Source organism: Phoenix dactylifera, chromosome 4 (genome assembly GCF_051530095.1).
Source record: "Phoenix dactylifera cultivar Ajwa chromosome 4, Ajwa_hap1_PhDact_Kaust_v1.1, whole genome shotgun sequence".
Lineage (NCBI taxonomy): Eukaryota > Viridiplantae > Streptophyta > Magnoliopsida > Arecales > Arecaceae > Phoenix > Phoenix dactylifera.
The window spans coordinates 34,710,114-34,727,713 of NC_143193.1; the positions used below are offsets into that span (position 1 = coordinate 34,710,114).

The 17,600-nt window shown below is 49.7% G+C and overlaps 38 non-coding genes and 9 pseudogenes across 38 annotated transcripts; all 47 read right to left on the reverse strand.

Moving 5' to 3' along the window:
* Positions 1 to 223: 223 nt before the first annotated feature.
* Positions 224 to 342, reverse strand: LOC148708649 (5S ribosomal RNA; annotated as a pseudogene).
* A 246-nt stretch (positions 343 to 588) lies between these two features.
* LOC148708650 (5S ribosomal RNA) lies at positions 589 to 707 on the reverse strand. Its single transcript, XR_016412641.1, has one exon. It is a non-coding gene; the product is annotated as a 5S ribosomal RNA (ribosomal RNA).
* Positions 708 to 955: 248 nt separating this feature from the next.
* Positions 956 to 1,074, reverse strand: LOC148708651 (5S ribosomal RNA). The gene has a single exon (XR_015978510.2). It is a non-coding gene; the product is annotated as a 5S ribosomal RNA (ribosomal RNA).
* A 246-nt stretch (positions 1,075 to 1,320) lies between these two features.
* On the reverse strand, positions 1,321 to 1,439 carry LOC148708652 (5S ribosomal RNA). The gene has a single exon (XR_016412652.1). It is a non-coding gene; the product is annotated as a 5S ribosomal RNA (ribosomal RNA).
* A 247-nt stretch (positions 1,440 to 1,686) lies between these two features.
* LOC148708653 (5S ribosomal RNA) lies at positions 1,687 to 1,805 on the reverse strand. The gene has a single exon (XR_015978321.2). It is a non-coding gene; the product is annotated as a 5S ribosomal RNA (ribosomal RNA).
* Positions 1,806 to 2,051: 246 nt separating this feature from the next.
* Positions 2,052 to 2,170, reverse strand: LOC148708654 (5S ribosomal RNA). Its single transcript, XR_015979444.2, has one exon. It is a non-coding gene; the product is annotated as a 5S ribosomal RNA (ribosomal RNA).
* Positions 2,171 to 2,415: 245 nt separating this feature from the next.
* LOC148708655 (5S ribosomal RNA) lies at positions 2,416 to 2,534 on the reverse strand. Its single transcript, XR_015978074.2, has one exon. It is a non-coding gene; the product is annotated as a 5S ribosomal RNA (ribosomal RNA).
* A 248-nt stretch (positions 2,535 to 2,782) lies between these two features.
* Positions 2,783 to 2,901, reverse strand: LOC148708656 (5S ribosomal RNA). Its single transcript, XR_015983516.2, has one exon. It is a non-coding gene; the product is annotated as a 5S ribosomal RNA (ribosomal RNA).
* A 246-nt stretch (positions 2,902 to 3,147) lies between these two features.
* LOC148708657 (5S ribosomal RNA) lies at positions 3,148 to 3,266 on the reverse strand. The gene has a single exon (XR_015981252.2). It is a non-coding gene; the product is annotated as a 5S ribosomal RNA (ribosomal RNA).
* Positions 3,267 to 3,512: 246 nt separating this feature from the next.
* LOC148710848 (5S ribosomal RNA) lies at positions 3,513 to 3,631 on the reverse strand (annotated as a pseudogene).
* Positions 3,632 to 3,877: 246 nt separating this feature from the next.
* LOC148708659 (5S ribosomal RNA) lies at positions 3,878 to 3,996 on the reverse strand. Its single transcript, XR_015982187.1, has one exon. It is a non-coding gene; the product is annotated as a 5S ribosomal RNA (ribosomal RNA).
* A 248-nt stretch (positions 3,997 to 4,244) lies between these two features.
* Positions 4,245 to 4,363, reverse strand: LOC148708660 (5S ribosomal RNA). Its single transcript, XR_016407549.1, has one exon. It is a non-coding gene; the product is annotated as a 5S ribosomal RNA (ribosomal RNA).
* Positions 4,364 to 4,609: 246 nt separating this feature from the next.
* LOC148708661 (5S ribosomal RNA) lies at positions 4,610 to 4,728 on the reverse strand. Its single transcript, XR_015983893.2, has one exon. It is a non-coding gene; the product is annotated as a 5S ribosomal RNA (ribosomal RNA).
* A 247-nt stretch (positions 4,729 to 4,975) lies between these two features.
* LOC148708662 (5S ribosomal RNA) lies at positions 4,976 to 5,094 on the reverse strand. The gene has a single exon (XR_015980998.2). It is a non-coding gene; the product is annotated as a 5S ribosomal RNA (ribosomal RNA).
* Positions 5,095 to 5,340: 246 nt separating this feature from the next.
* LOC148708663 (5S ribosomal RNA) lies at positions 5,341 to 5,459 on the reverse strand. The gene has a single exon (XR_015978075.2). It is a non-coding gene; the product is annotated as a 5S ribosomal RNA (ribosomal RNA).
* A 247-nt stretch (positions 5,460 to 5,706) lies between these two features.
* Positions 5,707 to 5,825, reverse strand: LOC148710854 (5S ribosomal RNA). The gene has a single exon (XR_015985130.2). It is a non-coding gene; the product is annotated as a 5S ribosomal RNA (ribosomal RNA).
* A 246-nt stretch (positions 5,826 to 6,071) lies between these two features.
* Positions 6,072 to 6,190, reverse strand: LOC148708665 (5S ribosomal RNA). The gene has a single exon (XR_015981253.2). It is a non-coding gene; the product is annotated as a 5S ribosomal RNA (ribosomal RNA).
* A 246-nt stretch (positions 6,191 to 6,436) lies between these two features.
* Positions 6,437 to 6,555, reverse strand: LOC148708666 (5S ribosomal RNA; annotated as a pseudogene).
* Positions 6,556 to 6,801: 246 nt separating this feature from the next.
* LOC148708667 (5S ribosomal RNA) lies at positions 6,802 to 6,920 on the reverse strand. The gene has a single exon (XR_015981254.2). It is a non-coding gene; the product is annotated as a 5S ribosomal RNA (ribosomal RNA).
* A 247-nt stretch (positions 6,921 to 7,167) lies between these two features.
* LOC148708668 (5S ribosomal RNA) lies at positions 7,168 to 7,286 on the reverse strand. The gene has a single exon (XR_016408219.1). It is a non-coding gene; the product is annotated as a 5S ribosomal RNA (ribosomal RNA).
* Positions 7,287 to 7,532: 246 nt separating this feature from the next.
* On the reverse strand, positions 7,533 to 7,651 carry LOC148708669 (5S ribosomal RNA). Its single transcript, XR_015978322.2, has one exon. It is a non-coding gene; the product is annotated as a 5S ribosomal RNA (ribosomal RNA).
* A 246-nt stretch (positions 7,652 to 7,897) lies between these two features.
* LOC148708670 (5S ribosomal RNA) lies at positions 7,898 to 8,016 on the reverse strand. Its single transcript, XR_015979446.2, has one exon. It is a non-coding gene; the product is annotated as a 5S ribosomal RNA (ribosomal RNA).
* A 248-nt stretch (positions 8,017 to 8,264) lies between these two features.
* Positions 8,265 to 8,383, reverse strand: LOC148708671 (5S ribosomal RNA). The gene has a single exon (XR_015978076.2). It is a non-coding gene; the product is annotated as a 5S ribosomal RNA (ribosomal RNA).
* A 246-nt stretch (positions 8,384 to 8,629) lies between these two features.
* Positions 8,630 to 8,748, reverse strand: LOC148708672 (5S ribosomal RNA). The gene has a single exon (XR_015983538.2). It is a non-coding gene; the product is annotated as a 5S ribosomal RNA (ribosomal RNA).
* A 248-nt stretch (positions 8,749 to 8,996) lies between these two features.
* Positions 8,997 to 9,115, reverse strand: LOC148708673 (5S ribosomal RNA). The gene has a single exon (XR_015981256.2). It is a non-coding gene; the product is annotated as a 5S ribosomal RNA (ribosomal RNA).
* Positions 9,116 to 9,679: 564 nt separating this feature from the next.
* Positions 9,680 to 9,798, reverse strand: LOC148708675 (5S ribosomal RNA). The gene has a single exon (XR_015982188.2). It is a non-coding gene; the product is annotated as a 5S ribosomal RNA (ribosomal RNA).
* A 246-nt stretch (positions 9,799 to 10,044) lies between these two features.
* Positions 10,045 to 10,163, reverse strand: LOC148708676 (5S ribosomal RNA). Its single transcript, XR_016412728.1, has one exon. It is a non-coding gene; the product is annotated as a 5S ribosomal RNA (ribosomal RNA).
* Positions 10,164 to 10,409: 246 nt separating this feature from the next.
* On the reverse strand, positions 10,410 to 10,528 carry LOC148708677 (5S ribosomal RNA; annotated as a pseudogene).
* Positions 10,529 to 10,775: 247 nt separating this feature from the next.
* On the reverse strand, positions 10,776 to 10,894 carry LOC148708678 (5S ribosomal RNA). The gene has a single exon (XR_015979447.2). It is a non-coding gene; the product is annotated as a 5S ribosomal RNA (ribosomal RNA).
* A 246-nt stretch (positions 10,895 to 11,140) lies between these two features.
* Positions 11,141 to 11,259, reverse strand: LOC148708679 (5S ribosomal RNA). The gene has a single exon (XR_015986223.2). It is a non-coding gene; the product is annotated as a 5S ribosomal RNA (ribosomal RNA).
* Positions 11,260 to 11,505: 246 nt separating this feature from the next.
* LOC148708680 (5S ribosomal RNA) lies at positions 11,506 to 11,624 on the reverse strand (annotated as a pseudogene).
* Positions 11,625 to 11,870: 246 nt separating this feature from the next.
* Positions 11,871 to 11,989, reverse strand: LOC148708681 (5S ribosomal RNA). The gene has a single exon (XR_015980194.2). It is a non-coding gene; the product is annotated as a 5S ribosomal RNA (ribosomal RNA).
* Positions 11,990 to 12,236: 247 nt separating this feature from the next.
* Positions 12,237 to 12,355, reverse strand: LOC148708682 (5S ribosomal RNA). Its single transcript, XR_015985496.2, has one exon. It is a non-coding gene; the product is annotated as a 5S ribosomal RNA (ribosomal RNA).
* Positions 12,356 to 12,601: 246 nt separating this feature from the next.
* Positions 12,602 to 12,720, reverse strand: LOC148708683 (5S ribosomal RNA). The gene has a single exon (XR_016405870.1). It is a non-coding gene; the product is annotated as a 5S ribosomal RNA (ribosomal RNA).
* A 246-nt stretch (positions 12,721 to 12,966) lies between these two features.
* LOC148708684 (5S ribosomal RNA) lies at positions 12,967 to 13,085 on the reverse strand. Its single transcript, XR_016412759.1, has one exon. It is a non-coding gene; the product is annotated as a 5S ribosomal RNA (ribosomal RNA).
* Positions 13,086 to 13,333: 248 nt separating this feature from the next.
* Positions 13,334 to 13,452, reverse strand: LOC148708685 (5S ribosomal RNA). Its single transcript, XR_016412783.1, has one exon. It is a non-coding gene; the product is annotated as a 5S ribosomal RNA (ribosomal RNA).
* Positions 13,453 to 13,698: 246 nt separating this feature from the next.
* LOC148708686 (5S ribosomal RNA) lies at positions 13,699 to 13,817 on the reverse strand (annotated as a pseudogene).
* Positions 13,818 to 14,063: 246 nt separating this feature from the next.
* LOC148708687 (5S ribosomal RNA) lies at positions 14,064 to 14,182 on the reverse strand. Its single transcript, XR_015983549.2, has one exon. It is a non-coding gene; the product is annotated as a 5S ribosomal RNA (ribosomal RNA).
* A 247-nt stretch (positions 14,183 to 14,429) lies between these two features.
* LOC148708688 (5S ribosomal RNA) lies at positions 14,430 to 14,548 on the reverse strand (annotated as a pseudogene).
* A 246-nt stretch (positions 14,549 to 14,794) lies between these two features.
* LOC148710879 (5S ribosomal RNA) lies at positions 14,795 to 14,913 on the reverse strand. The gene has a single exon (XR_015979485.2). It is a non-coding gene; the product is annotated as a 5S ribosomal RNA (ribosomal RNA).
* Positions 14,914 to 15,156: 243 nt separating this feature from the next.
* LOC148708690 (5S ribosomal RNA) lies at positions 15,157 to 15,275 on the reverse strand (annotated as a pseudogene).
* A 246-nt stretch (positions 15,276 to 15,521) lies between these two features.
* LOC148710881 (5S ribosomal RNA) lies at positions 15,522 to 15,640 on the reverse strand. Its single transcript, XR_015981876.2, has one exon. It is a non-coding gene; the product is annotated as a 5S ribosomal RNA (ribosomal RNA).
* Positions 15,641 to 15,888: 248 nt separating this feature from the next.
* On the reverse strand, positions 15,889 to 16,007 carry LOC148708692 (5S ribosomal RNA). Its single transcript, XR_015978077.2, has one exon. It is a non-coding gene; the product is annotated as a 5S ribosomal RNA (ribosomal RNA).
* A 246-nt stretch (positions 16,008 to 16,253) lies between these two features.
* Positions 16,254 to 16,372, reverse strand: LOC148710883 (5S ribosomal RNA). Its single transcript, XR_015982839.1, has one exon. It is a non-coding gene; the product is annotated as a 5S ribosomal RNA (ribosomal RNA).
* A 247-nt stretch (positions 16,373 to 16,619) lies between these two features.
* Positions 16,620 to 16,738, reverse strand: LOC148708694 (5S ribosomal RNA). Its single transcript, XR_015981258.2, has one exon. It is a non-coding gene; the product is annotated as a 5S ribosomal RNA (ribosomal RNA).
* A 246-nt stretch (positions 16,739 to 16,984) lies between these two features.
* On the reverse strand, positions 16,985 to 17,103 carry LOC148708695 (5S ribosomal RNA). Its single transcript, XR_015979257.2, has one exon. It is a non-coding gene; the product is annotated as a 5S ribosomal RNA (ribosomal RNA).
* Positions 17,104 to 17,349: 246 nt separating this feature from the next.
* LOC148708696 (5S ribosomal RNA) lies at positions 17,350 to 17,468 on the reverse strand (annotated as a pseudogene).
* Between the last annotated feature and the right edge of the window lie 132 nt (positions 17,469 to 17,600).

Consider the following 17,600-nt stretch of genomic DNA (forward strand, 5'->3'; position numbering starts at 1 on the left):
TTTTATGACAAAGCAGCAGACCTCGACGGCCCGAGACATTCGCGCTGCCGGGGCCGTTCTGGCGTAGGATTCAACGCGCTGTTCCGCTATGCGGCATGGCACCGCCAGTCTCCGGACTCAGTTTATTTTCGGGGGGAAAAAATTATCCGAAAAGGAAAAGCCAAAAGCCAAAAAATTAAAAATAAATATTATCAAAAAATAAAAAAGCGGGCAAAAAATAAAAAGGGTGCAACACGAGGACTTCCCAGGGGGTCACCCATCCTAGTACTTCTCTCGCCCAAGCACGCCTAACTGCGGAGTTATGATGGGATCCGGTGCATTAGTGCTGGTATGATCGCACCCATGACATGCCCTTCGAAACTCCCTTTTATGACAAAGCAGCAGACCGCGACGTCCCGAGACATTCGCGCTGCCGGGGCCGTTCTGGCGTAGGATTCAACGCGCTGTTCCGCTATGCGGCATGGCACCGCGAGTCTCCGGACTCAGTTTATTTTCGGGGGAAAAAAATTATCCGAAGAGGAAAAGCCAAAAGCCGAAAAATTAAAAATAAATATTATCAAAAAATAAAAAAGCGGGCAAAAAATAAAAGGGGTGCAACACGAGGACTTCCCAGGGGGTCACCCATCCTAGTACTACTCTCGCCCAAGCACGCTTAACTGCGGAGTTCTGATGGGATCCGGTGCATTAGTGCTGGTATGATCGCACCCATGACATGCCCATCGAAACTCCCTTTTATGACAAAGCAGCAGACCTCGACGGCCCGAGACATTCGCGCCGCCGGGGCCGTTCTGGCGTAGGATTCAACGCGCTGGTCCCGCTATGCGGCATGGCACCGCCAGTCTCCGGGCTCAGTTTATTTTCGGGGGAAAAAAATTATCCGAAGAGGAAAAGCCAAACGCCGAAAAATTAAAAATAAATATTATCAAAAAATAAAAAAGTGGAGAAAAAAATAAAAAGGTTGCAACACGAGGACTTCCCAAGGGGTCACCCATCCTAGTACTACTCTCGCCCAAGCACGCTTAACTGCGGAGTTCTGATGGGATTCGGTGCATTAGTGCTGGTATGATCGCACCCATGACATGCCCTTCGAAACTCCCTTTTATGACAAAGCAGCAGACCTCGACGGCCCGAGACATTCGCGCTGCCGGGGCCGTTCTGGCGTAGGATTCAACGCGCTGTTCCGCTATGCGGCATGGCACCGCGAGTCTCCGGACTCAGTTTATTTTCGGGGGAAAAAAATTATCCGAAGAGGAAAAGGCAAAAGCCAAAAAATTAAAAATAAATGTTATCAAAAAAGAAAAAAGCGGGCAAAAAATAAAAGGGGTGCAACACGAGGACTTCCCAGGGGGTCACCCATCCTAGTACTACTCTCGCCCAAGCACGCTTAACTGCGGAGTTCTGATGGGATCCGGTGCATTAGTGCTGGTATGATCGCACCCATGATATGCCCTTCGAAACTCCCTTTTATGACAAAGCAGCAGACCTCGACGGCCCGAGACATTCGCGCTGCCGGGGCCGTTCTGGCGTAGGATTCAACGCGCTGGTCCCGCTATGCGGCATGGCACCGCCAGTCTCCGGACTCAGTTTATTGTCGGGGAAAAAAAATTATCCGAAGAGGAAAAGCCAAAAGCCAAAAAATTAAAAATAAATATTATCAAAAAATAAAAAAGCGGGCAAAAAATAAAAAGGGTGCAACACGAAGACTTTCCAGGGGGTCACCCATCCTAGTACTACTCTCGCCCAAGCACGCTTAACTGCGGAGTTCTGATGGGATCCGGTGCATTAGTGCTGGTATGATCGCACCCAAGACATGCCCTTCGAAACTCCCTTTTATGACAAAGCAGCAGACCTCGACGGCCCGAGACATTCGCGCTGCCGGGGCCGTTCTGGCGTAGGATTCAACACGCTGTTCCGCTATGCGGCATGGCACCGCCAGTCTCCGGACTCAGTTTATTTTCGGGGGAAAAAAATTATCCGAAGAGGAAAAGCCAAAAGCCGAAAAATAAAAAATAAATGTTATCAAAAAATAAAAAAGCGGGCAAAAAATAAAAGGGGAGCAACACGAGGACTTCCCAGGGGGTCACCCATCCTAGTACTACTCTCGCCCAAGCACGCTTAACTGCGGAGTTCTGATGGGATCCGGTGCATTAGTGCTGGTATGATCGCACCCATGACATTCCCTTCGAAACTCCCTTTTATGACAAAGCAGCAGACCTCGACGGCCCGAGACATTCGCGCTGCCGGGGCCGTTCTGGCGTAGGATTCAACGCGCTGTTCCGCTATGCGGCATGGCACCGCGAGTCTCCGGACTCAGTTTATTTTCGGGGGAAAAAATTATCCGAAGAGGAAAAGCCAAAAGCCGAAAAATTAAAAATAAATATTATCAAAAAATAAAAAAGCGGGCAAAAAATAAAAGGGGTGCAACACGAGGACTTCCCAGGGGGTCACCCATCCTAGTACTACTCTCGCCCAAGCACGCTTAACTGCGGAGTTCTGATGGGATCCGGTGCATTAGTGCTGGTATGATCGCACCCATGACATGCCCATCGAAACTCTCTTTTATGACAAAGCAGCAGACCTCGACGGCCCGAGACATTCGCGCCGCCGGGGCCGTTCTGGCGTAGGATTCAACGCGCTGGTCCCGCTATGCGGCATGGCACCGCCAGTCTCCGGGCTCAGTTTATTTTTGGGGAAAAAAAATTATCCGAAGAGGAAAAGCCAAAAGCCGAAAAATTAAAAATAAATATTATCAAAAAATAAAAAAGTGGAGAAAAAAATAAAAAGGGTGCAACACGAGGACTTCCCAAGGGGTCACCCATCCTAGTACTACTCTCGCCCAAGCACGCTTAACTGCGGAGTTCTGATGGGATCCGGTGCATTAGTGCTGGTATGATCGCACCCATGACATGCCCTTCGAAACTCCCTTTTATGATAAAGCAGCAGACCTCGACGGCCCGAGACATTCGCGCTGCCGGGGCCGTTCTGGCGTAGGATTCAACGCGCTGTTCCGCTATGCGGCATGGCACCGCGAGTCTCCGGACTCAGTTTATTTTCGGGGGAAAAAAATTATCCGAAGAGGAAAAGCCAAAAGCCGAAAAATAAAAAATAAATGTAATCAAAAAATAAAAAAGCGGGCAAAAAATAAAAGGGGTGCAACACGAGGACTTCCCAGGGGGTCACCCATCCTAGTACTACTCTCGCCCAAGCACGCTTAACTGCGGAGTTCTGATAGGATCCGGTGCATTAGTGCTGGTATGATCGCACCCATGACATTCCCTTCGAAACTCCCTTTTATGACAAAGCAGCAGACCTCGACGGCCCGAGACATTCGCGCTGCCGGGGCCGTTCTGGCGTAGGATTCAACGCGCTGTTCCGCTATGCGGCATGGCACCGCCAGTCTCCGGACTCAGTTTATTTTCGGGGGGAAAAAATTATCCGAAAAGGAAAAGCCAAAAGCCAAAAAATTAAAAATAAATATTATCAAAAAATAAAAAAGCGGGCAAAAAATAAAAAGGGTGCAACACGAGGACTTCCCAGGGGGTCACCCATCCTAGTACTTCTCTCGCCCAAGCACGCCTAACTGCGGAGTTATGATGGGATCCGGTGCATTAGTGCTGGTATGATCGCACCCATGACATGCCCTTCGAAACTCCCTTTTATGACAAAGCAGCAGACCGCGACGTCCCGAGACATTCGCGCTGCCGGGGCCGTTCTGGCGTAGGATTCAACGCGCTGTTCCGCTATGCGGCATGGCACCGCGAGTCTCCGGACTCAGTTTATTTTCGGGGGAAAAAAATTATCCGAAGAGGAAAAGCCAAAAGCCGAAAAATTAAAAATAAATATTATCAAAAAATAAAAAAGCGGGCAAAAAATAAAAGGGGTGCAACACGAGGACTTCCCAGGGGGTCACCCATCCTAGTACTACTCTCGCCCAAGCACGCTTAACTGCGGAGTTCTGATGGGATCCGGTGCATTAGTGCTGGTATGATCGCACCCATGACATGCCCATCGAAACTCCCTTTTATGACAAAGCAGCAGACCTCGACGGCCCGAGACATTCGCGCCGCCGGGGCCGTTCTGGCGTAGGATTCAACGCGCTGGTCCCGCTATGCGGCATGGCACCGCCAGTCTCCGGGCTCAGTTTATTTTCGGGGGAAAAAAATTATCCGAAGAGGAAAAGCCAAACGCCGAAAAATTAAAAATAAATATTATCAAAAAATAAAAAAGTGGAGAAAAAAATAAAAAGGTTGCAACACGAGGACTTCCCAAGGGGTCACCCATCCTAGTACTACTCTCGCCCAAGCACGCTTAACTGCGGAGTTCTGATGGGATTCGGTGCATTAGTGCTGGTATGATCGCACCCATGACATGCCCTTCGAAACTCCCTTTTATGACAAAGCAGCAGACCTCGACGGCCCGAGACATTCGCGCTGCCGGGGCCGTTCTGGCGTAGGATTCAACGCGCTGTTCCGCTATGCGGCATGGCACCGCGAGTCTCCGGACTCAGTTTATTTTCGGGGGAAAAAAATTATCCGAAGAGGAAAAGGCAAAAGCCAAAAAATTAAAAATAAATGTTATCAAAAAAGAAAAAAGCGGGCAAAAAATAAAAGGGGTGCAACACGAGGACTTCCCAGGGGGTCACCCATCCTAGTACTACTCTCGCCCAAGCACGCTTAACTGCGGAGTTCTGATGGGATCCGGTGCATTAGTGCTGGTATGATCGCACCCATGATATGCCCTTCGAAACTCCCTTTTATGACAAAGCAGCAGACCTCGACGGCCCGAGACATTCGCGCTGCCGGGGCCGTTCTGGCGTAGGATTCAACGCGCTGGTCCCGCTATGCGGCATGGCACCGCCAGTCTCCGGACTCAGTTTATTTTCGGGGGAAAAAAATTATCCGAAGAGGAAAAGCCAAAAGCCGAAAAATAAAAAATAAATGTTATCAAAAAATAAAAAAGCGGGCAAAAAATAAAAGGGGTGCAACACGAGGACTTCCCAGGGGGTCACCCATCCTAATACTACTCTCGCCCAAGCACGCTTAACTGCGGAGTTCTGATGGGATCCGGTGCATTAGTGCTGGTATGATCGCACCCATGACATGCCCTTCGAAACTCCCTTTTATGACAAAGCAGCAGACATCGACGGCCCGAGACATTCGCGCTGCCGGGGCCGTTCTGGCGTAGGATTCAACGCGCTGTTCCGCTATGCGGCATGGCACCGCCAGTCTCCGGACTCAGTTTATTTTCGGGGGGAAAAAATTATCCGAAGAGAAAAAGCCAAAAGCCAAAAAATTAAAAATAAATATTATCAGAAAATAAAAAAGCGGGCAAAAAATAAAAAGGGTGCAACACGAGGACTTCCCAGGGGGTCACCCATCCTAGTACTTCTCTCGCCCAAGCACGCCTAACTGCGGAGTTTTGATGGGATCCGGTGCATTAGTGCTGGTATGATCGCACCCATGACATGCCCATCGAAACTCCCTTTTATGACAAAGCAGCAGACCTCGACGGCCCGAGACATTCGCGCCGCCGGGGCCGTTCTGGCGTAGGATTCAACGCGCTGGTCCCGCTATGCGGCATGGCACCGCCAGTCTCCGGGCTCAGTTTATTTTCGGGGAAAAAAAATTATCCGAAGCGGAAAAGCCAAAAGCCAAAAAATTAAAAATAAATATTATCAAAAAATAAAAAAGCGGGCAAAAAATAAAAAGGGTGCAACACGAGGACTTCTCAGGGGGTCACCCATCCTAGTACTACTCTCGCCCAAGCACGCTTAACTGCGGGGTTCTGATGGGATCCGGTGCATTAGTGCTGGTATGATCGCACCCAAGACATGCCCTTCGAAACTCCCTTTTATGACAAAGCAGCAGACCTCGACGGCCCGAGACATTCGCGCTGCCGGGGCCGTTCTGGCGCAGGATTCAACACGCTGTTCCGCTATGCGGCATGGCACCGCCAGTCTCCGGACTCAGTTTATTTTCGGGGAAAAAAAATTATCCGAAGAGGAAAAGGCAAAAGCCAAAAAATTAAAAATAAATGTTAACAAAAAAGAAAAAAGCGGGCAAAAAATAAAAGGGGTGCAACACGAGGACTTCCCAGGGGGTCACCCATCCTAGTACTACTCTCGCCCAAGCACGCTTAACTGCGGAGTTCTGATGGGATCCGGTGCATTAGTGCTGGTATGATCGCACCCATGACATTCCCTTCGAAACTCCCTTTTATGACAAAGCAGCAGACCTCGACGGCCCGAGACATTCGCGCTGCCGGGGCCGTTCTGGCGTAGGATTCAACGCGCTGTTCCGCTATGCGGCATGGCACCGCCAGTCTCCGGACTCAGTTTATTTTCGGGGGGAAAAAATTATCCGAAGAGGAAAAGCCAAAAGCCAAAAAATTAAAAATAAATATTATCAGAAAATAAAAAAGCGGGCAAAAAATAAAAAGGGTGCAACACGAGGACTTCCCAGGGGGTCACCCATCCTAGTACTTCTCTCGCCCAAGCACGCCTAACTGCGGAGTTATGATGGGATCCGGTGCATTAGTGCTGGTATGATCGCACCCATGACATGCCCTTCGAAACTCCCTTTTATGACAAAGCAGCAGACCGCGACGGCCCGAGACATTCGCGCTGCCGGGGCCGTTCTGGCGTAGGATTCAACGCGCTGTTCCGCTATGCGGCATGGCACCGCCAGTCTCCGGACTCAGTTTATTGTCGGGGGAAAAAAATTATCCGAAGAGGAAAAGGCAAAAGCCAAAAAATTAAAAATAAATGTTATCAAAAAAGAAAAAAGCGGGCAAAAAATAAAAGGGGTGCAACACGAGGACTTCCCAGGGGGTCACCCATCCTAGTACTACTCTCGCCCAAGCACGCTTAACTGCGGAGTTCTGATGGGATCCGGTGCATTAGTGCTGGTATGATCGCACCCATGATATGCCCTTCGAAACTCCCTTTTATGACAAAGCAGCAGACCTCGACGGCCCGAGACATTCGCGCTGCCGGGGCCGTTCTGGCGTAGGATTCAACGCGCTGGTCCCGCTATGCGGCATGGCACCGCCAGTCTCCGGACCCAGTTTATTGTCGGGGGAAAAAAATTATCCGAAGAGGAAAAGCCAAAAGCCAAAAAATTAAAAATAAATATTATCAAAAAATAAAAAAGCGGGCAAAAAATAAAAAGGGTGCAACATGAGGACTTCCCAGGGGGTCACCCATCCTAGTACTACTCTCGCCCAAGCACGCTTAACTGCGGAGTTCTGATAGGATCCGGTGCATTAGTGCTGGCATGATCGCACCCAAGACATGCCCTTCGAAACTCCCTTTTATGACAAAGCAGCAGACCTCGACGGCCCGAGACATTCGCGCTGCCGGGGCCGTTCTGGCGTAGGATTCAACACGCTGTTCCGCTATGCGGCATGGCACCGCCAGTCTCCGGACTCAGTTTATTTTCGGGGGAAAAAAATTATCCGAAGAGGAAAAGCCAAAAGCCGAAAAATAAAAAATAAATGTTATCAAAAAATAAAAAAGCGGGCAAAAAATAAAAGGGGTGCAACACGAGGACTTCCCAGGGGGTCACCCATCCTAGTACTACTCTCGCCCAAGCACGCTTAACTGCGGAGTTATGATGGGATCCGGTGCATTAGTGCTGGTATGATCGCACCCATGACATGCCCTTCGAAACTCCCTTTTATGACAAAGCAGCAGACCGCGACGTCCCGAGACATTCGCGCTGCCGGGGCCGTTCTGGCGTAGGATTCAACGCGCTGTTCCGCTATGCGGCATGGCACCGTGAGTCTCCGGACTCAGTTTATTTTCGGGGGAAAAAAATTATCCGAAGAGGAAAAGCCAAAAGCCGAAAAATTAAAAATAAATATTATCAAAAAATAAAAAAGCGGGCAAAAAATAAAAGGGGTGCAACACGAGGACTTCCCAGGGGGTCACCCATCCTAGTACTACTCTCGCCCAAGCACGCTTAACTGCGGAGTTCTGATGGGATCCGGTGCATTAGTGCTGGTATGATCGCACCCATGACATGCCCATCGAAACTCCCTTTTATGACAAAGCAGCAGACCTCGACGGCCCGAGACATTCGCGCCGCCGGGGCCGTTCTGGCGTAGGATTCAACGCGCTGGTCCCGCTATGCGGCATGGCACCGCCAGTCTCCGGGCTCAGTTTATTTTCGGGGGAAAAAAATTATCCGAAGAGGAAAAGCCAAAAGCCGAAAAATTAAAAATAAATATTATCAAAAAATAAAAAAGTGGAGAAAAAAATAAAAAGGGTGCAACACGAGGACTTCCCAAGGGGTCACCCATCCTAGTACTACTCTCGCCCAAGCACGCTTAACTGCGGAGTTCTGATGGGATCCGGTGCATTAGTGCTGGTATGATCGCACCCATGACATGCCCTTCGAAACTCCCTTTTATGACAAAGCAGCAGACCTCGACGGCCCGAGACATTCGCGCTGCCGGGGCCGTTCTGGCGTAGGATTCAACGCGCTGTTCCGCTATGCGGCATGGCACCGCGAGTCCCCGGACTCAGTTTATTTTCGGGGGAAAAAAATTATCCGAAGAGGAAAAGCCAAAAGCCAAAAAATTAAAAATAAATATTATCAAAAAATAAAAAAGCGGGCAAAAAATAAAAGGGGTGCAACACGAGGACTTCCCAGGGGGTCACCCATCCTAGTACTACTCTCGCCCAAGCACGCTTAACTGCGGAGTTCTGATGGGATCCGGTGCATTAGTGCTGGTATGATCGCACCCATGATATGCCCTTCGAAACACCCTTTTATGACAAAGCAGCAGACCTCGACGGCCCGAGACATTCGCGCCGCCGGGGCCGTTCTGGCGTAGGATTCAACGCGCTGGTCCCGCTATGCGGCATGGCACCGCCAGTCTCCGGGCTCAGTTTATTTTCGGGGGAAAAAAATTATCCGAAGAGGAAAAGCCAAACGCCGAAAAATTAAAAATAAATATTATCAAAAAATAAAAAAGTGGAGAAAAAAATAAAAAGGGTGCAACACGAGGACTTCCAAAGGGGTCACCCATCCTAGTACTACTCTCGCCCAAGCACGCTTAACTGCGGAGTTCTGATGGGATCCGGTGCATTAGTGCTGGTATGATCGCACCCATGACATGCCCTTCGAAACTCCCTTTTATGACAAAGCAGCAGACCTCGACGGCCCGAGACATTCGCGCTGCCGGGGCCGTTCTGGCGTAGGATTCAACGCGCTGTTCCGCTATGCGGCATGGCACCGCGAGTCTCCGGACTCAGTTTATTTTCGGGGGAAAAAAATTATCCGAAGAGGAAAAGGCAAAAGCCAAAAAATTAAAAATAAATGTTATCAAAAAAGAAAAAAGCGGGCAAAAAATAAAAGGGGTGCAACACGAGGACTTCCGCGGAGTTCTGATGGGATCCGGTGCATTAGTGCTGGTATGATCGCACCCATGATATGCCCTTCGAAACTCCCTTTTATGACAAAGCAGCAGACCTCGACGGCCCGAGACATTCGCGCTGCCGGGGCCGTTCTGGCGTAGGATTCAACGCGCCGGTCCCGCTATGCGGCATGGCACCGCCAGTCTCCGGACCCAGTTTATTGTCGGGGGAAAAAAATTATCCGAAGAGGAAAAGCCAAAAGCCAAAAAATTAAAAATAAATATTATCAAAAAATAAAAAAGCGGGCAAAAAATAAAAAGGGTGCAACATGAGGACTTCCCAGGGGGTCACCCATCCTAGTACTACTCTCGCCCAAGCACGCTTAACTGCGGAGTTCTGATAGGATCCGGTGCATTAGTGCTGGTATGATCGCACCCAAGACATGCCCTTCGAAACTCCCTTTTATGACAAAGCAGCAGACCTCGACGGCCCGAGACATTCGCGCTGCCGGGGCCGTTTTGGCGTAGGATTCAACACGCTGTTCCGCTATGCGGCATGGCACCGCCAGTCTCCGGACTCAGTTTATTTTCGGGGGAAAAAAATTATCCGAAGAGGAAAAGCCAAAAGCCGAAAAATAAAAAATAAATGTTATCAAAAAATAAAAAAGCGGGCAAAAAATAAAAGGGGTGCAACACGAGGACTTCCCAGGGGGTCACCCATCCTAGTACTACTCTCGCCCAAGCACGCTTAACTGCGGAGTTCTGATGGGATCCGGTGCATTAGTGCTGGTATGATCGCACCCATGACATGCCCTTCGAAACTCCCTTTTATGACAAAGCAGCAGACATCGACGGCCCGAGACATTCGCGCTGCCGGGGCCGTTCTGGCGTAGGATTCAACGCGCTGTTCCGCTATGCGGCATGGCACCGCCAGTCTCCGGACTCAGTTTATTTTCGGGGGGAAAAAATTATCCGAAGAGGAAAAGCCAAAAGCCAAAAAATTAAAAATAAATATTATCAGAAAATAAAAAAGCGGGCAAAAAATAAAAAGGGTGCAACACGAGGACTTCCCAGGGGGTCACCCATCCTAGTACTTCTCTCGCCCAAGCACGCCTAACTGCGGAGTTATGATGGGATCCGGTGCATTAGTGCTGGTATGATCGCACCCATGACATGCCCATCGAAACTCCCTTTTATGACAAAGCAGCAGACCTCGACGGCCCGAGACATTCGCGCCGCCGGGGCCGTTCTGGCGTAGGATTCAACGCGCTGGTCCCGCTATGCGGCATGGCACCGCCAGTCTCCGGGCTCAGTTTATTTTCGGGGGAAAAAAATTATCCGAAGCGGAAAAGCCAAAAGCCAAAAAATTAAAAATAAATATTATCAAAAAATAAAAAAGCGGGCAAAAAATAAAAAGGGTGCAACACGAGGACTTCTCAGGGGGTCACCCATCCTAGTACTACTCTCGCCCAAGCACGCTTAACTGCGGGGTTCTGATGGGATCCGGTGCATTAGTGCTGGTATGATCGCACCCAAGACATGCCCTTCGAAACTCCCTTTTATGACAAAGCAGCAGACCTCGACGGCCCGAGACATTCGCGCTGCCGGGGCCGTTCTGGCGCAGGATTCAACACGCTGTTCCGCTATGCGGCATGGCACCGCCAGTCTCCGGACTCAGTTTATTTTCGGAGAAAAAAAATTATCCGAAGAGGAAAAGGCAAAAGCCAAAAAATTAAAAATAAATGTTAACAAAAAAGAAAAAAGCGGGCAAAAAATAAAAGGGGTGCAACACGAGGACTTCCCAGGGGGTCACCCATCCTAGTACTACTCTCGCCCAAGCACGCTTAACTGCGGAGTTCTGATGGGATCCGGTGCATTAGTGCTGGTATGATCGCACCCATGACATTCCCTTCGAAACTCCCTTTTATGACAAAGCCGCAGACCTCGACGGCCCGAGACATTCGCGCTGCCGGGGCCGTTCTGGCGTAGGATTCAACGCGCTGTTCCGCTATGCGGCATGGCACCGCCAGTCTCCGGACTCAGTTTATTTTCGGGGGGAAAAAATTATCCGAAGAGGAAAAGCCAAAAGCCAAAAAATTAAAAATAAATATTATCAGAAAATAAAAAAGCGGGCAAAAAATAAAAAGGGTGCAACACGAGGACTTCCCAGGGGGTCACCCATCCTAGTACTTCTCTCGCCCAAGCACGCCTAACTGCGGAGTTATGATGGGATCCGGTGCATTAGTGCTGGTATGATCGCACCCATGACATGCCCTTCGAAACTCCCTTTTATGACAAAGCAGCAGACCGCGACGGCCCGAGACATTCGCGCTGCCGGGGCCGTTCTGGCGTAGGATTCAACGCGCTGTTCCGCTATGCGGCATGGCACCGCCAGTCTCCGGACTCAGTTTATTGTCGGGGGAAAAAAATTATCCGAAGAGGAAAAGGCAAAAGCCAAAAAATTAAAAATAAATGTTATCAAAAAAGAAAAAAGCGGGCAAAAAATAAAAGGGGTGCAACACGAGGACTTCCCAGGGGGTCACCCATCCTAGTACTACTCTCGCCCAAGCACGCTTAACTGCGGAGTTCTGATGGGATCCGGTGCATTAGTGCTGGTATGATCGCACCCATGATATGCCCTTCGAAACTCCCTTTTATGACAAAGCAGCAGACCTCGACGGCCCGAGACATTCGCGCTGCCGGGGCCGTTCTGGCGTAGGATTCAACGCGCTGGTCCCGCTATGCGGCATGGCACCGCCAGTCTCCGGACCCAGTTTATTGTCGGGGGAAAAAAATTATCCGAAGAGGAAAAGCCAAAAGCCAAAAAATTAAAAATAAATATTATCAAAAAATAAAAAAGCGGGCAAAAAATAAAAAGGGTGCAACATGAGGACTTCCCAGGGGGTCACCCATCCTAGTACTGCTCTCGCCCAAGCACGCTTAACTGCGGAGTTCTGATAGGATCCGGTGCATTAGTGCTGGTATGATCGCACCCAAGACATGCCCTTCGAAACTCCCTTTTATGACAAAGCAGCAGACCTCGACGGCCCGAGACATTCGCGCTGCCGGGGCCGTTCTGGCGTAGGATTCAACACGCTGTTCCGCTATGCGGCATGGCACCGCCAGTCTCCGGACTCAGTTTATTTTCGGGGGAAAAAAATTATCCGAAGAGGAAAAGCCAAAAGCCGAAAAATAAAAAATAAATGTTATCAAAAAATAAAAAAGCGGGCAAAAAATAAAAGGGGTGCAACACGAGGACTTCCCAGGGGGTCACCCATCCTAGTACTACTCTCGCCCAAGCACGCTTAACTGCGGAGTTATGATGGGATCCGGTGCATTAGTGCTGGTATGATCGCACCCATGACATGCCCTTCGAAACTCCCTTTTATGACAAAGCAGCAGACCGCGACGTCCCGAGACATTCGCGCTGCCGGGGCCGTTCTGGCGTAGGATTCAACGCGCTGTTCCGCTATGCGGCATGGCACCGTGAGTCTCCGGACTCAGTTTATTTTCGGGGGAAAAAAATTATCCGAAGAGGAAAAGCCAAAAGCCGAAAAATTAAAAATAAATATTATCAAAAAATAAAAAAGCGGGCAAAAAATAAAAGGGGTGCAACACGAGGACTTCCCAGGGGGTCACCCATCCTAGTACTACTCTCGCCCAAGCACGCTTAACTGCGGAGTTCTGATGGGATCCGGTGCATTAGTGCTGGTATGATCGCACCCATGACATGCCCATCGAAACTCCCTTTTATGACAAAGCAGCAGACCTCGACGGCCCGAGACATTCGCGCCGCCGGGGCCGTTCTGGCGTAGGATTCAACGCGCTGGTCCCGCTATGCGGCATGGCACCGCCAGTCTCCGGGCTCAGTTTATTTTCGGGGGAAAAAAATTATCCGAAGAGGAAAAGCCAAAAGCCGAAAAATTAAAAATAAATATTATCAAAAAATAAAAAAGTGGAGAAAAAAATAAAAAGGGTGCAACACGAGGACTTCCCAAGGGGTCACCCATCCTAGTACTACTCTCGCCCAAGCACGCTTAACTGCGGAGTTCTGATGGGATCCGGTGCATTAGTGCTGGTATGATCGCACCCATGACATGCCCTTCGAAACTCCCTTTTATGACAAAGCAGCAGACCTCGACGGCCCGAGACATTCGCGCTGCCGGGGCCGTTCTGGCGCAGGATTCAACGCGCTGTTCCGCTATGCGGCATGGCACCGCGAGTCTCCGGACTCAGTTTATTTTCGGGGGAAAAAAATTATCCGAAGAGGAAAAGCCAAAAGCCAAAAAATTAAAAATAAATATTATCAAAAAATAAAAAAGCGGGCAAAAAATAAAAGGGGTGCAACATGAGGACTTCCCAGGGGGTCACCCATCCTAGTACTTCTCTCGCCCAAGCACGCCTAACTGCGGAGTTATGATGGGATCCGGTGCATTAGTGCTGGTATGATCGCACCCATGACATGCCCTTCGAAACTCCCTTTTATGACAAAGCAGCAGACCTCGACGGCCCGAGACATTCGCGCTGCCGGGGCCGTTCTGGCGTAGGATTCAATGCGCTGTTCCGCTATGCGGCATGGCACCGCGAGTCTCCGGACTCAGTTTATTTTCGAGGGAAAAAAATTATCCGAAGAGGAAAAGCCAAAAGCCAAAAAATTAAAAATAAATGTTATCAAAAAAGAAAAAAGCGGGCAAAAAATAAAAGGGGTGCAACACGAGGACTTCCCAGGGGGTCACCCATCCTAGTACTACTCTCGCCCAAGCACGCTTAACTGCGGAGTTCTGATGGGATCCGGTGCATTAGTGCTGGTATGATCGCACCCATGATATGCCCTTCGAAACTCCCTTTTATGACAAAGCAGCAGACCTCGACGGCCCGAGACATTCGCGCTGCCGGGGCCGTTCTGGCGTAGGATTCAACGCGCTGGTCCCGCTATGCGGCATGGCACCGCAAGTCTCCGGACTCAGTTTATTGTCGGGGGAAAAAAATTATCCTAAGAGGAAAAGCCAAAAGCCAAAAAATTAAAAATAAATATTATCAAAAAATAAAAAAGCGGGCAAAAAATTAAAAGGGTGCAACATGAGGACTTCCCAAGGGATCACCCATCCTAGTACTACTCTCGCCCAAGCACACTTAACTGCGGAGTTCTGATAAGATCCGGTGCATTAGTGCTGGTATGATCGCACCCAAGACATGCCCTTCGAAACTCCCTTTTATGACAAAGCAGCAGACCTCGACGGCCCGAGACATTCGCGCTGCCGGGGCCGTTCTGGCGTAGGATTCAACACGCTGTTCCGCTATGCGGCATGGCACCGCCAGTCTCCGGACTCAGTTTATTTTCGGGGAAAAAAAATTATCCGAAGAGGAAAAGCCAAAAGCCGAAAAATAAAAAATAAATGTCATCAAAAAATAAAAAAGCGGGCAAAAAATAAAAGGGGTGCAACACGAGGACTTCCCAGGGGGTCACCCATCCTAGTACTACTCTCGCCCAAGCACGCTTAACTGCGGAGTTCTGATGGGATCTGGTGCATTAGTGCTGGTATGATCGCACCCATGACATTCCCTTCGAAACTCCCTTTTATGACAAAGCAGCAGACCTCGACGGCCCGAGACATTCGCGCTGCCGGGGCCGTTCTGGCGTAGGATTCAACGCGCTGTTCCGCTATGCGGCATGGCACCGCCAGTCTCCGGACTCAGTTTATTTTCGGGGGGAAAAAATTATCCGAAGAGGAAAAGCCAAAAGCCAAAAAATTAATAATAAATATTATCAAAAAAAAAAGCGGGCAAAAAATAAAAAGGGTGCAACACGAGGACTTCCCAGGGGGTCACCCATCCTAGTACTTCTCTCGCCCAAGCACGCCTAACTGCGGAGTTATGATGGGATCCGGTGCATTAGTGCTGGTATGATCGCACCCATGACATGCCCTTCGAAACTCCCTTTTATGACAAAGCAGCAGACCGCGACGTCCCGAGACATTCGCGCTGCCGGGGCCGTTCTGGCGTAGGATTCAACGCGCTGTTCCGCTATGCGGCATGGCACCGCGAGTCTCCGGACTCAGTTTATTTTCGGGGGAAAAAAATTATCCGAAGAGGAAAAGCCAAAAGCCGAAAAATTAAAAATAAATATTATCAAAAAATAAAAAAGCGGGCAAAAAATAAAAGGGGTGCAACACGAGGACTTCCCAGGGGGTCACCCATCCTAGTACTACTCTCGCCCAAGCACGCTTAACTGCGGAGTTCTGATGGGATCCGGTGCATTAGTGCTGGTATGATCGCACCCATGACATGCCCATCGAAACTCCCTTTTATGACAAAGCAGCAGACCTCGACGGCCCGAGACATTCGCGCCGCCGGGGCCGTTCTGGCGTAGGATTCAACGCGCTGGTCCCGCTATGCGGCATGGCACCGCCAGTCTCCGGGCTCAGTTTATTTTCGGGGGAAAAAAATTATCCGAAGAGGAAAAGCCAAAAGCCGAAAAATTAAAAATAAATATTATCAAAAAATAAAAAAGTGGAGAAAAAAATAAAAAGGGTGCAACACGAGGACTTTCCAAGGGGTCACCCATCCTAGTACTACTCTCGCCCAAGCACGCTTAACTGCGGAGTTCTGATGGGATCCGGTGCATTAGTGCTGGTATGATCGCACCCATGACATGCCCTTCGAAACTCCCTTTTATGACAAAGCAGCAGACCTCGACGGCCCGAGACATTCGCGCTGCCGGGGCCGTTCTGGCGTAGGATTCAACGCGCTGTTCCGCTATGCGGCATGGCACCGCGAGTCTCCGGACTCAGTTTATTTTCGGGGGAAAAAAATTATCCGAAGAGGAAAAGGCAAAAGCCAAAAAATTAAAAATAAATGTTATCAAAAAAGAAAAAAGCGGGCAAAAAATAAAAGGGGTGCAACACGAGGACTTCCCAGGGGGTCACCCATCCTAGTACTACTCTCGCCCAAGCACGCTTAACTGCGGAGTTCTGATGGGATCCGGTGCATTAGTGCTGGTATGATCGCACCCATGATATGCCCTTCGAAACTCCCTTTTATGACAAAGCAGCAGACCTCGACGGCCCGAGACATTCGCGCTGCCGGGGCCGTTCTGGCGTAGGATTCAACGCGCCGGTCCCGCTATGCGGCATGGCACCGCCAGTCTCCGGACCCAGTTTATTGTCGGGGGAAAAAAATTATCCGAAGAGGAAAAGCCAAAAGCCAAAAAATTAAAAATAAATATTATCAAAAAATAAAAAAGCGGGCAAAAAATAAAAAGGGTGCAACATGAGGACTTCCCAGGGGGTCACCCATCCTAGTACTACTCTCGCCCAAGCACGCTTAACTGCGGAGTTCTGATAGGATCCGGTGCATTAGTGCTGGTATGATCGCACCCAAGACATGCCCTTCGAAACTCCCTTTTATGACAAAGCAGCAGACCTCGACGGCCCGAGACATTCGCGCTGCCGGGGCCGTTCTGGCGTAGGATTCAACACGCTGTTCCGCTATGCGGCATGGCACCGCCAGTCTCCGGACTCAGTTTATTTTTGGGGGAAAAAAATTATCCGAAGAGGAAAAGCCAAAAGCCGAAAAATAAAAAATAAATGTTATCAAAAAATAAAAAAGCGGGCAAAAAATAAAAGGGGTGCAACACGAGGACTTCCCAGGGGGTCACCCATCCTAGTACTACTCTCGCCCAAGCACGCTTAACTGCGGAGTTCTGATGGGATCCGGTGCATTAGTGCTGGTATGATCGCACCCATGACATGCCCTTCGAAACTCCCTTTTATGACAAAACAGCAGACCTCGACGGCCCGAGACATTCGCGCTGCCGGGGCCGTTCTGGTGTAGGATTCAACGCGCTGTTCCGCTATGCGGCATGGCACCGCCAGTCTCCGGACTCAGTTTATTTTCGGAGGGGAAAAATTATCCGAAGAGGAAAAGCCAAAAGCCAAAAAATTAAAAATAAATATTATCAGAAAATAAAAAAGCGGGCAAAAAATAAAAAGGGTGCAACACGAGGACTTCCCAGGGGGTCACCCATCCTAGTACTTCTCTCGCCCAAGCACGCCTAACTGCGGAGTTATGATGGGATCCGGTGCATTAGTGCTGGTATGATCGCACCCATGACATGCCCTTCGAAACTCCCTTTTATGACAAAGCAGCAGACCGCGACGGCCCGAGACATTCGCGCTGCCGGGGCCGTTCTGGCGTAGGATTCAACGCGCTGTTCCGCTATGCGGCATGGCACCGCCAGT